This window comes from Polypterus senegalus, chromosome 2 (genome assembly GCF_016835505.1).
Source record: "Polypterus senegalus isolate Bchr_013 chromosome 2, ASM1683550v1, whole genome shotgun sequence".
Taxonomy (NCBI): domain Eukaryota; kingdom Metazoa; phylum Chordata; class Cladistia; order Polypteriformes; family Polypteridae; genus Polypterus; species Polypterus senegalus.
Genome location: NC_053155.1, coordinates 22,223,371 through 22,235,669, shown reverse-complemented (window position 1 = coordinate 22,235,669; position 12,299 = coordinate 22,223,371). Strand labels below are relative to the sequence as shown.

The following is a 12,299-nucleotide window of genomic DNA, read 5'->3' as shown; positions in this document are numbered from 1 at the left end:
AAAAAGATGCACGATTCGAAGAAGAATGTGACCTTTCGGGACTGCAGTGTTTAAAATACTGGTTCCGTTTACTGGGTTGTGTAGTTTCACTTCGGTAGGAGTTCTTTATATATATCATTGAATCTTTAGGCATTCCTAATACGCGGACAATATTATTGCATAGTAAGTCTATAGTAAGTCGCATCGCATGCAATGCAGTGTGGTGTATTGGTTTTGGCTTTGGACCTCAAACCCTGAAGCTGTGGGTTTAGATCCCGCAGCTCACACTGTATGACCCTGAGCAAGTCACATAAATTCCATGTGCTCCAATCGGAACCCATAAAAAGAAGCGTAACCAACTGTATCGTAAATGTTGCCAGTCGCCCTGGATAAAAGCGTCAGTCAGGAAAAATAAACGTGCCTATAGCCCGATAGTATCAAGTCAGGAAAACCAGAATTTAGTCCGTGCCATTATAGGCAGCGGTCCTTTTAAAATCAAGAACGTATTTCATTTTTTCAAACCTGTTATTCATTTCTTGTGTAGTTGAAAAACGGGTTACTGGTCTAAGTAAATAAATGTTCTTTCTGGGACCTGGATGGTTCCTTTGATAGCCAAAAATGGTTCCCCTATGGCATCGCTGCTTCAGGAACCACTTTGGCACCTGCATGACTGCTGTAACCTCGGCAGGGAATGTCATAATTTCATTAGAAAGGAGAATTTAAATGGCACGTAAAACTTGTGCGTGAATGTTATATACGTTATCTTTATAATACTGTACTTTGCAGTGTATTAAAAAATGTTGACGACTTATAACTGGGCAGATCACCTAATAAAGCAGTGCCCTGCTTGGCTGTTATTATTTGCCAATAGAATGGCATTAAAATGTAATGAATAGACCGTCACTTGAATTACACAGGAGCGACTCTCAACAGTGGACGGGGCAGTAGTCCACCTGCCTTTAAGAAACTACACATTTCTAAACTATTGCGGCTTTATTATTTGACTGGCGCTTTTATCGAGGGCGAATTTGAATATTTGAGGTATAATTGGTTACGTTCTTTTCTGACTTTTTGAATAGGAGCACAGGTAGGTTAAGTGACTTCCGCATGGTCAAACAGCATCAGCAGGATTTGAACCCACAACCTCAGGGCTTGAAATGCAAAGAACTAACACTTCGTCACACTATCTATCTATCTATCTATCTATCTATCTATCTATCTATCTATCTATCTATCTATCTATCTATCTATCTATCTATCTATCTATCTATCTATCTATCTGGCCTTCCATCTTTCTGTCTGCTGGCTTTCATTCTTCTATCTAACTACCTACCTATTTTTATAGTGCCTAGTGGACACCATTTTCGTCATCTGCTTATAAGAATTAGGTGCCAGCGCTGCTCTTTACAGAACAAGTCGCTTCATTGATTCCCGTGTGCACCAGAATACTGTGATGGATGAAGTGGAGGCCTAAGTGTTTATCTCCTCGGGCAGCAAATGGCATTGCGGGTCATCGTTAGATATATTTTATGAAATTTATATATCAGATTCTGGTAGGGTCAATAAAAATCATGTCATCGCCCCAACCCGTGTCTAGGCGTGCAGAATTTCATCACTTCGTTGTTTTGTGTTGCTTTCTAATTCTGTGGCGCAACCGTGCACACCATTATTTTGTAATCGCATCTCCCTCTCAATAATTCAGTTCTCGTTTTGACTAGATATAAAAGTGAACGTGCCATACTTATTCAAATGCATTCTGTTTATTCATGAAATTAATTGTTATCCTAATTTATATTATGCCTTGATCTCTTGTTTGCTCGATATGCCTTACATATTAACGGTGCACTTCCGTATACCATTTTCAATAATTGCATTTCGCAGTAATTCAATTCTGTTTTCAACTAAATATAAAAATGAACAGGTCATCTCACATCGGCTTATGCTTGTTCAGATATATCCAACTGACATTCTTATCACTGTATTCATAGTATCTTGCTCTTGATTCCTTAATTATATTTGCTGGATACACACACACGTATTGTGCAACTCCGCATACCACATTTTTGTAATTGCATTTCAGCGTAATTCAATTCTCTTTTCAACTGCATATAATGATGAATCAGTCATCCCATCTCATCTTCGAATTTACAGAGCAAACATCATATCATTATCGTATTGTTTATATTAATTTCTCGGTATCTCAAAACACCTTTTAAATTAGACATACATTTCGATTCGGCAAAATTACAATATTGCAATGAAAAGAAAAATGTTATTTACCAAATTTGCACCGGCAAAAACGAGCAGCTCTCATCCAATATTGAATATTATGAGTAAAAACTAAAATGCTCGAGTAAACTTTAAGGAAACTTAACGCTAGTTTTCAGATTCTTTTTACTCGTATTGAAACATGCTGTCTGTGTTAAGTTTCATTCCAATTGCAGCCGAAATGCAAAGTTACTAATTAAGGGTCGTAATACCAGAAAATTGTAATAGATTTTTGTATAGTTTGTATACTATTCTCTGAGTTTAAATAATTATATATTTCAATTAATTGTTATTTTCCGGGCCGTGTGATTTTATTTGTTTTGGAAAGTAAACGAAGCATAGTAAATCACAATCAGTTTTCAGTTTATTGGCCAGGTAGATGTGTACTAGGAATTTGTCTTAACAGTATTTGTACAACATACAAGGACAAGACAGAACGCAAAAAGATAAATATAAGAAGACAAACAAACGTGCAAAAGGTGAAAAAGAATTGCAACGTTTTATTGAAATAACGTAGTTTTCACGATCGTGAGATGGTTCAAACTGAATAAGACGATTAACGTGATCTCCCACTATCCTGATTTGGAAGAAGAGGGCTCAAATAATGGGCGGATGGGTATTTGAGTGCTGTAAGTGTTCGGGATGAACTCTGTAACCGAACGCAAAACGTCTTCACCCAAGTGGGATTGCGCTAAATTAACATTTAAACGCCCCGTTTTTTTTTTTCTGGTAAAGGAAATAAATTGCCATCAACGGTGAAAATGGCTCGAAGAACCTTTCAGCTAAATAAACGAAGCAATTCAGCGGCTAAACAAGCAAAAGTGTTTCATTTATCGAAAGTGGTGGTTCGAACTGCTGTGTTTCGTGTCCGTCTTACGTCACTGCACGTTATTGGCCTGTCTGGCCAGTGCGCCTCTTTTAGTGGTTTACACATCAGCTGTTGGCGGCCTTCTATACCGTTCTATCAAAACAAAAACACACACAAAAAAATGAAATAATAATAATAAAAAACCCAGAAGTATATGAAGAAAGAAAGAAAGAAAGAAAGAAAGAAAGAAAGAAAGAAAGAAAACTACTTACACCATCCGACTTTCTTTGAAATAAGAGGGTTCTAATAATGGACGGACGGGTATTAGGATCCCTTATAATTAGTCATCTGCCAATGTTAGCGTAAAGATTGTAACAGGAATCCGAAACTCTTTTTCCTAAGTATAAATAATGGGATTCTCCTAATATTACATTTAAACGTCTTTTTCTTCAGGCAGAGAAAGAAACGCTCATCGATGGCGAAAATGGCTCGAAGAACCTCCGAGATAAATACATTTAGGACTTCAACAGCGAAACAAGTAAACGTCTTCTATGTCTCGATATTGACCCTTCGTTCCGCTGTCACTGCTTGTTCGTTTGAGCCCCGACCCGCGTTACTGACCGACCCAGCTACCCATAAGTGGATCTGTAATGATAATTTCTCCGATTTCAGCGTTTTGTCTCTACCAATATTATAGAAATGCGACCATAGATGGTCCCTGCACGCAACACCTTGCAAAAGTATTCACACCCTGTAGTACAAAGAAAGAAAGAAAGCACTATTCATCATCCGACTTGTGTGCCCGGACACTTTTACTGTCCTTTCTTATCAGTTAGCTGTAAATTTTATCACAGTATGGAGTCTCCGATTAGACGAAGAAAAGGATTCTGAGCTCCCTGCCAAAAAATAAAACGGAAAAGAAACCTAAGCAGTTACTAATAAGTGAACTGGTTCAATATTTAGCTAACGTTGTACATGTCACTTATATTTCTTAATAATAATAATAATAACAATAATAATAATAATAATATGTGTAACATTTAATTCAGTTGTTCAACAACGTATAGTGTACCTTTGCCGCTTCACTGAGGGACATTTAATCTTACTCTGTTTGTGATTCATTCATTTTTCCGAACCAAGTTCACTTCGTTACAGTTTTACAGGCAGCTGTTGCTCATACACTCTTAGAAATAACGGTTCTGTAATGGTCATTTCCTGGGGTGTTGCTTGACAAAAAAGGTTTCATTCCTGTTTATATAAGAAACTGAGCTTTGATAAGGTGCCTAATATGTGGAGAAAATGGAAATCTTTAATTATAAGTATAGGCAACCTATAGCAGGGTAACAGAACAAGAAAACCTGCACTCAGTCTGTGCTGTTGCCTGCAGCAGGAGGATTTTTAACATCAGCAGCTCACTGGTATTTCACAACTCGGTTTTTATCTACTTATGCAGCACGTTATGAGCCTAACTTTTGTGTCCTGAACCCTTCATATGGATAGTCCTTTTAGGAATTAGAGATGGCTGTCTCATGGCATCGCTCTGGCACCATTACTTTTAAAAGTGTAGCAGCACTGACACCGCATTAACAAACAGAGCAATGCAATGCCACTCATGGGAGACGGAGTGACCAAGATAAATAAACCAGAAGAACTTGGACCCACAATCTTAAAAAGTAAGGTGCCAAAGTGGCTCTGCAGAGCGATGCTATGGGGGAATCATTTTGCTTTCCAAAAGGATCGTCCATGTGAAACTTTCAGAAAGAACCTTATATTTAGATCTCTAACAGGTTCCATAAGTACCAAAAGATAACAGATTGAAAAAAAATAAATAAAATTGGATCCTGATTTTAAAAGAACTCCGCTGCATTCCGTCATCTTAATCTATTAGTGTTCTGTTAGGTAGCCTGATATACATAAACGCTTTATGTTTTTTTCCCTTATTACGACCCTTTTCAGAGCCCAAAGAACCAATTTCTTATGCAAAGATCTCTTTCTAGAATGTTAAGCCATGGTTTTTATAAGGAACCACCGAACCCAGTAAAGAATCACTCAAGAACCAGTATATTTAATAATGTGTGTGTGTATATATATAATATATATATATAATATGCAATCAAATATGTGAATTCTTAAATATCAAAACCTGCACCTCTTATAACTTTGATTTACGTTTTCATTTTTGTTTCTTCACGCATATTCCGATTTAAATTTCTCTTTCATACAGTTTTCCAAGTATTAAAAAAAAACTGCTGTCCACAACAATTCAGAGGATTTAATTACTATTACTTGAGAAATTTCCAAATAAGTTCATTTAACGCATCCTTTAAACCTGCCTTTCGCCTCTTCTTCTTCTTCTTCTTCTTCTTCTTCTTCTTATTATTATTATTATTATTATTATTATTATTATTTATGTATTTATTTATTTTTGTTAAATTGCACAATACTCTTCACAGAGAGAGGATTGTTAATATGCCAGACCCGATCACATTTGTCTTTCTCTGCTCTCATAAAATGGAGTGCGTTACAGAATCAGGAGACTGTGGACCGATGAGACATCACTGGCGCTGAACTTGCACTGCGCATTCAGAGGTTTTATGGAGTTTTCACGTGTTCCCCGTTTTCTGCGAGGATTCTGTTCACACAGCGTACTGTGGGTTTCTTCCCGTTTTCTAAATAAAAATGATCAAATTATCGGTACCTCCGAATTAGTTCTGTGCGAGTGAAGTGTGGCTGTGAGTTCAATACTGAGGCTAGCAGACGTCCCATCCAGGGCTGCTGGGGATGGTGGGATTATCACGGGATAGCAAAGACTATGGAATGGGAGAAAAACAGGCTCCAGAATAAATATATCAAGACCTAAAGGTGTGATACATGGCGCCTTGTTTGAAGAGTCTGAATGAACTAAATTCACTCTTCTTAAACAACTAACAGGGGGGTTTAATCGTAACAGGAATGATAGAAGAGAAATGCATAAAATAGTTCAGGTTTTAGTATTTACTATAACAGTATGTATATATATATATATATATATATATATATATATATATATATATATATATATATATATATATATATATATATATATATATATATATATATATATATATACGGTTAGCGTTGTCACATTTGCAGTTTTGTGCCGTATATAATAATAAATTGAATACTGGACATTCACACTCTGTTCCCAGGGTGTATATAAAATGTATTCATGGGTGTATTTACTTTGCATTGTTAAAGTATACCCTTAAGATTATGAATTCAAAAGAAAATATTAATTTTAAAAAGATGTGTAATATTCATAATTAAGGGGCATTTGGAAACGCTCAAAGTCTGAATATACAAGTGTAAATAAACACTGCAAAATAAAGGTGCCAAAGTATTTTTATTTTTTTTGTAGACAGGCTCCATGAAATGGACGAGATAACAGCTTTGTGAGATCACACTGGGTCCCTGATTTTAAAAGGACTCTTACTTAATGTAATATCACCGCTGAGGTTTTCTTGTTAATATTCCGCTATTAGCCTTTTATGTACATGAAACATTTCTGTTTTTTCTAATGTGAAGAACTTTTTCAAAGCTCTCTGAACTCATTTTATTTGTAATAATGAAAAAAAAAAATCTCTTTCCAGAATGAAATATTTTTTAATCAAGCAGTGGAAGCACACAACGCAGTAAAGTGCCATTTTAGAACCGTTGAAAACACGGAGCGATGATCATAGTGACAAATATCCCATTCATTCATTGCATAACGAGCTCTTTCAAATTATGTTGAAAACAGAGATGGAATGTCAGTGATTCCATTCACTTCAAAATACTCTCATACCAATTTCAAGAGAATTATGCATGTTTACAATTAGGTCAAAGCTGCTAAGATTTATTTATTCAGACAAACAAACATAGATATATGCAGAGGTAAACGGGAAATGATAGATAGATAGATAGATAGATAGATAGATAGATAGATAGATAGATAGATAGATAGATAGATAGAGAAGGCACTATATAATAGATAGATAGATAGATAGATAGATAGATAGATAGATAGATAGATAGATAGATAGATAGATAGAGAAGGCACTATATAATAGATAATAGATGGTTTTCAAATCGGGACGGCATTGCATCTTTGGAGCACCACTAGAAAGTAAGTCTTGACATAGTGGCCGCTACGCCTTTTGACTTAAAACGAGCGACAGTACCCTCACATTACCATCACAGGAAGACTATTTATTTATTTATTTATTTATTTGTTGACCCAGTCTGACTACTTGAGTGTTATTTATAACGATTTGAACTCTGCAGTATGTTACTCTCCTCTGCATACACGATGTTGCATTACTCCTGTTACTGCCACTACTATGTACTTTGACGAAGAGTATATGCGTTCCATTTTTGTAAAAGATTATTTCACTTGTATATCAACATTAAATGAACGTGTTTTTCAGGTGAACTTTCTGAGAGCCTTTTATTCGCTCTCTAGGAGTCGGTTTTCGTTCGTGGTTGCGCCATACTTGCAGGGCTGCACACGCCAGCCAGCCATCAGCGGCTTCGGTTGAGGCAGCTCTCCCCAGCCACAAGCGCACCTCAAGCGAGTCCTTTCTCCGCTTAACAAGGCTTTTTTCATGCACCTGTCCGCTTGTGGCGAAAGGAAGGAAATCAACTCGACACGAAGGAAAGCTGTGGTGCACCTTAGGGGCAGATACCGCATTAGCTTGGTTTAGACAAAAAAAAAAACCCTAGTGATCGTACAGCATTTCAATTGCAAGCTATTGCCTTTAAAAGAGAGTTCAAAAAACCGATTGAGAGACGGGGAATTGGATGGGTGGTTAAAACAATTCTGCATTTACTGACGCCGCGATATGCTAGGACAGAAATACACTGGACACACACGCACACACGCAAACAAATCCTCACAATTTCCGTCCACCCGTTATCAGACCTCCATAATTCAGTTGAATGAGACAGAACTTATGGCAAAAACGGGAGCAAAACCTAAGGTTCCAACTCAATATGGAGTTGAGATCTTAGGACTCTCAGGGCTCTGGAGTTGTAAGGCGACACTTCCTCACCTTGTCACTCTCAAATACGACACACTTGTGCTTCAAAGTTTCTTTGTACAACAGTTTGGGGAGTAGTCACGAGGAAATATCGACTTTACAGCATTTGCCGCAAATGAGAAGTTATTTTTATTTGCAACAGAAGCATTCATTTTGCAAACATTAAATAATAACACCTAATTTGCCGGTGAAAACAGCGTCATTCAAGAACATCTGTGTTATCCAGTAGCCCCGTAGAAGATACGCATTGCTTTAAAGTGGAACTGCTCTTCTTGTACTCAGTTCCATTTTTTTTGAAGAACGTGACGTTACTCAGACCCTAACGACCAGGGGGCTACAAACGTTTGAGTCCTAACGGGTAACACTTGTGTAATAACAACTCTTTACATTTATATCGCGCTTTTCTCAATAGTCGAAGCGCTTAGTTTAAGGCAGCTGCGCTATTCACTGCGCCACGAGTAACACTGTCGCTGTCACAATCTGCACACTTCTGTTCAAGTCCATCGAACAATGGACTGCACGGTCATAACTCATCAAATGATTAATGCTGCGTCGCGGCCGCAGGAGCCAATCCGGACAGCAATGGCCGCAAGTTAGGGACGCACCCGGAGGCACACACTCTCCTAATTTAGATGTGCCAGTTGATGCATTAGGAAGAGAAACAGAATACGCACAAGGCAAAATAGTCAGTGTTAAACTAGCAGCACCATCATCATAAGTATAAACAGTTAAATGTAAATTTAGACTTCCTGTAACACTGGCGATTATATTGTGTACGCCTATGAAAACTCCAGAACCATGACGTCTTCAGCCATACAGTTTGACTACAATTTAAATCTTGTGCTGTTCAGCCTTCAGTACATTCAACGTGTTACCCTTTAAGTTCATGTTGTACATTACTTTTTAAATCGAGGCCCCGTTCAATCATCTCTTTAGTATGTAGTTAGTATTTTTAAATTAATCATGACAGCAAACTCAATTTCACAAGCCGATTTAACGCGCGCAGAGATAGAGAAGTGAAGGCAGTGTTTCCTATCCCTTACTATATATAGAAGACGAGCAGAGCGGTGCCGCAGCGGTTAGTGCTACTCGGACTCTGTTTGAATCTCGTGCCTAGTCGTTGACTGTGTAACAGTTTTCACGCTGTTCCGGTGTGATAGATAGATAGATAGATAGATAGATAGATAGATAGATAGATAGATAGATAGATGTGAAAGACACTATATTGCTAGATAGATAGATAGATAGATAGATAGATAGATAGATAGATAGATAGATAGATAGATAGATGTGATAGACTCTATATTGCTAGATAGATAGATAGATAGATAGATAGATAGATAGATAGATAGATAGATAGATAGATAGATGTGAAAGACTCTATATTGCTAGATAGATAGATAGATAGATAGATAGATAGATAGATAGATAGATAGATAGATAGATAGATAGATAGCACTTCACTTGTCCCACAGTGGAAATGTGGCTTTTTGCAGAAGCTCTTAAAATAAATAAATAAATAAATAAATAAACAAATAAATATAAATATAGAGTATTGTATAATGCCAAGCAACAACCTCACTCTCTCAAATACACACCAGAATTACTAAAAAGAAAGAAAAGTTATGATTTGATGCACAGTCCCAGCCACAGTGAGTCATTATACACGCATATTGCTGTGGGTATGAAGGACCCCCAGACATGTTTTTTGACACACTTCTGTTGAATAATCCTTTGGCTGAAAATCCTCAGTGTTGCTGTTTCAGAGAGGATGTACAGCATTGTTCATAATGGCACTCAGTTTTTTTTGTTCATTCTGTTCTCCTCCACTACTTCACTCTTAAATATACTGGTACTTTAATGTCACTTTACTGGGTCCACATTGAACCATAGCTTGACAAAGATTGATTTCTTTCTGTGAAGGATTATTTGCATGTGAAATGAACTATTTGGGCTTTGTAAAGGTTATTTATTTATTTATTTATTTATGTGAACAAAACAGAAATTGTTAATGTATAGTGGCCTACCAAGCCAGTGTAGCCTGTAGGGGGCGTCTCAGATCTCCGAACCTAGACACAACTTCAGCCAATGGCCCCGGAAGGCATTCACCACTTGTCCTTCCAGTATATCATCCTGACTGAGAAACGAGACACCAACCATCTTAGCTGGGCCACCCGTCCGCTGACGCTCTCCGTCCATTACTAAGTCCAACTGAGATATAAGCCCATCCTTGGCTTCCATTACATGGGGTACTGACAGATCAAGAAAAACCCAAATTTATATTGTGTTACTCAGCAAGAGTCCATTTAGAATCGGAAACCCATTTGGTATTTCACAAATCTGTTAACATCTATTTGGTATTTTTGGAACCACCTATGGATGTAAATTAAAAGTAACTTCTGGAACCTTCACAGAGATAGTGGATGATTCATTTAGGAACCAAACCAAAAAAAAAAATCCCCTATAGGGCATCACTCTGATGAACCGCTTTGGGACCCTTCATTTTTCAGAGTGTACCTCCTGCAGGGGGTCCCAAGTGCATCCCATAACAGAGCATACCTTCTGAATCAGCTTATTGATTCGGTGGGCCTTTCTTGAAATGATGTTACCACAATGGCCATCACAGAGTTGTAGAAGATTCCAAGTGTGTGTGTGTGTGTCTGGATGAGCCCTGTGATCAGCTGGCACACAGTAAGTTGCTGTCTTGTGCCCACTGCTGCAGGCATAGACTCTGACTTGGATTAAGCGGGCACTGCATGTCTAAAAATGGGCACTTTACTGAGTTGTGCGGTTCCCTTGCTTGGTAAAGAACCATTTCATTCTGGGAAGTATTCTTTGCATATAGAATTGGTTCTCTGGGCTTTTTAAATATCTCCCAATATGCGGACAAAAGAGATATCTTTAATGTACATTGGGCTACCCAGCAGAATACAAATGGATCGACAAAAGCTGAACTTACAGTCTGCTCTGCTGTTTACACCAAGAGTCTTTAAAACTCAGGAGCCTTTTTGTATTTCACAGATCTTCTGTGTCTGGAGCCTGGTATAGACTTAAATATCCATCCATCCATCCATTATCCAACCCGCTATATCCTACAACACACGGTCACGGGGGTCTGCTGGAGCCAATTCCAGCCAGCATGGGGCGCAAGGCAGGAAACAAACCTCGGGCAGGGCGCCAGCCCACCGCAGAAACTTAAATATACTGCTCAAAAAAATTAAAGGCACACTTTATAATGAGAGTGCAGCATCAAGTCAGTGAAACTTGTGGGCTATTGATCTGGTCAGTTAAGTAGCTAAGGGGCTTGTTCATCAGTTTCAGCTGCTTTGGTGCACTAGAGGGGCAACATTGAGATGACCCCCAAAACAGGAATGAATGGTTTAATAGGTGGAGGGAGGCCACTAACATTTTTCCCTCTTCATCTGTTTTTCCACTCGTTTTTCATTTGCCTATGGTCAGTGTCACTACCAGTAGCATGAGGTGATACCTGGACCCTACAGAGGTGGCACATGGTAGTCCAACTTCTCCAGGATGGCACATCAATACGTACCATTGCCAGAAGGTTTTCTGTGTCTCCCAGCACAGTCTTAACGGCATTGAGGAGATTCCAGGAGACAGGTTGTTACTCCAGGAGAGCTGGACAGGGCCCCTCGTAGAAGGTCCCCATCAGCAGGACTGACCGGTATCTACTTATTTGGCCAAGGAGGTACAGGATGAGCACTGCCAGAGCCTACAAAATGACCTCCAGCAGGCAGGCCACTGGTGTGAATGTCTTTGACCAAACAATCAGAAACAGACTTCTTGAGGTTGGGCTATGGCCCTGACGTCCTCTAGTGGGCCCTCTGCTCACTGCCCAGCACCATAGAGCTCAATTTTACCATAAAATACCAGAATTGGCAGGTCCACCACTGGCGCCCTGTGCTTTTCACAGATGAGAGCAGGTTCACCCTGAGCACATGTGACAGACGTGAAAGGGTCTGGTGAAGCCGTGGAGAATGTTATGCTCGCTGTAACATTGTTCAGCATGACCAGTTTGGTGGTGGGTCAGTGATGGTCTGGGGAGGCATATCCATGGAGGGACGCACAGACCTCTACAGGTTAGACAACGGCACCTTGACTGCTATTAGGTATTGGGATGAAATGAAATCCTTGGACCCATTGTCAGACCCTGTGCTAGTGCAGTGGGC

The 12,299-nt window shown here is 38.8% G+C and overlaps 1 protein-coding gene across 1 annotated transcript in view; it reads right to left on the bottom strand.

Annotated features, from left to right (window-relative positions):
* runx1 (RUNX family transcription factor 1) overlaps positions 1-12,299 on the bottom strand; it is a 270,658-nt gene that overhangs the window by 81,707 nt on the left and 176,652 nt on the right. The gene's annotated exons all lie outside the window — the stretch shown is intronic.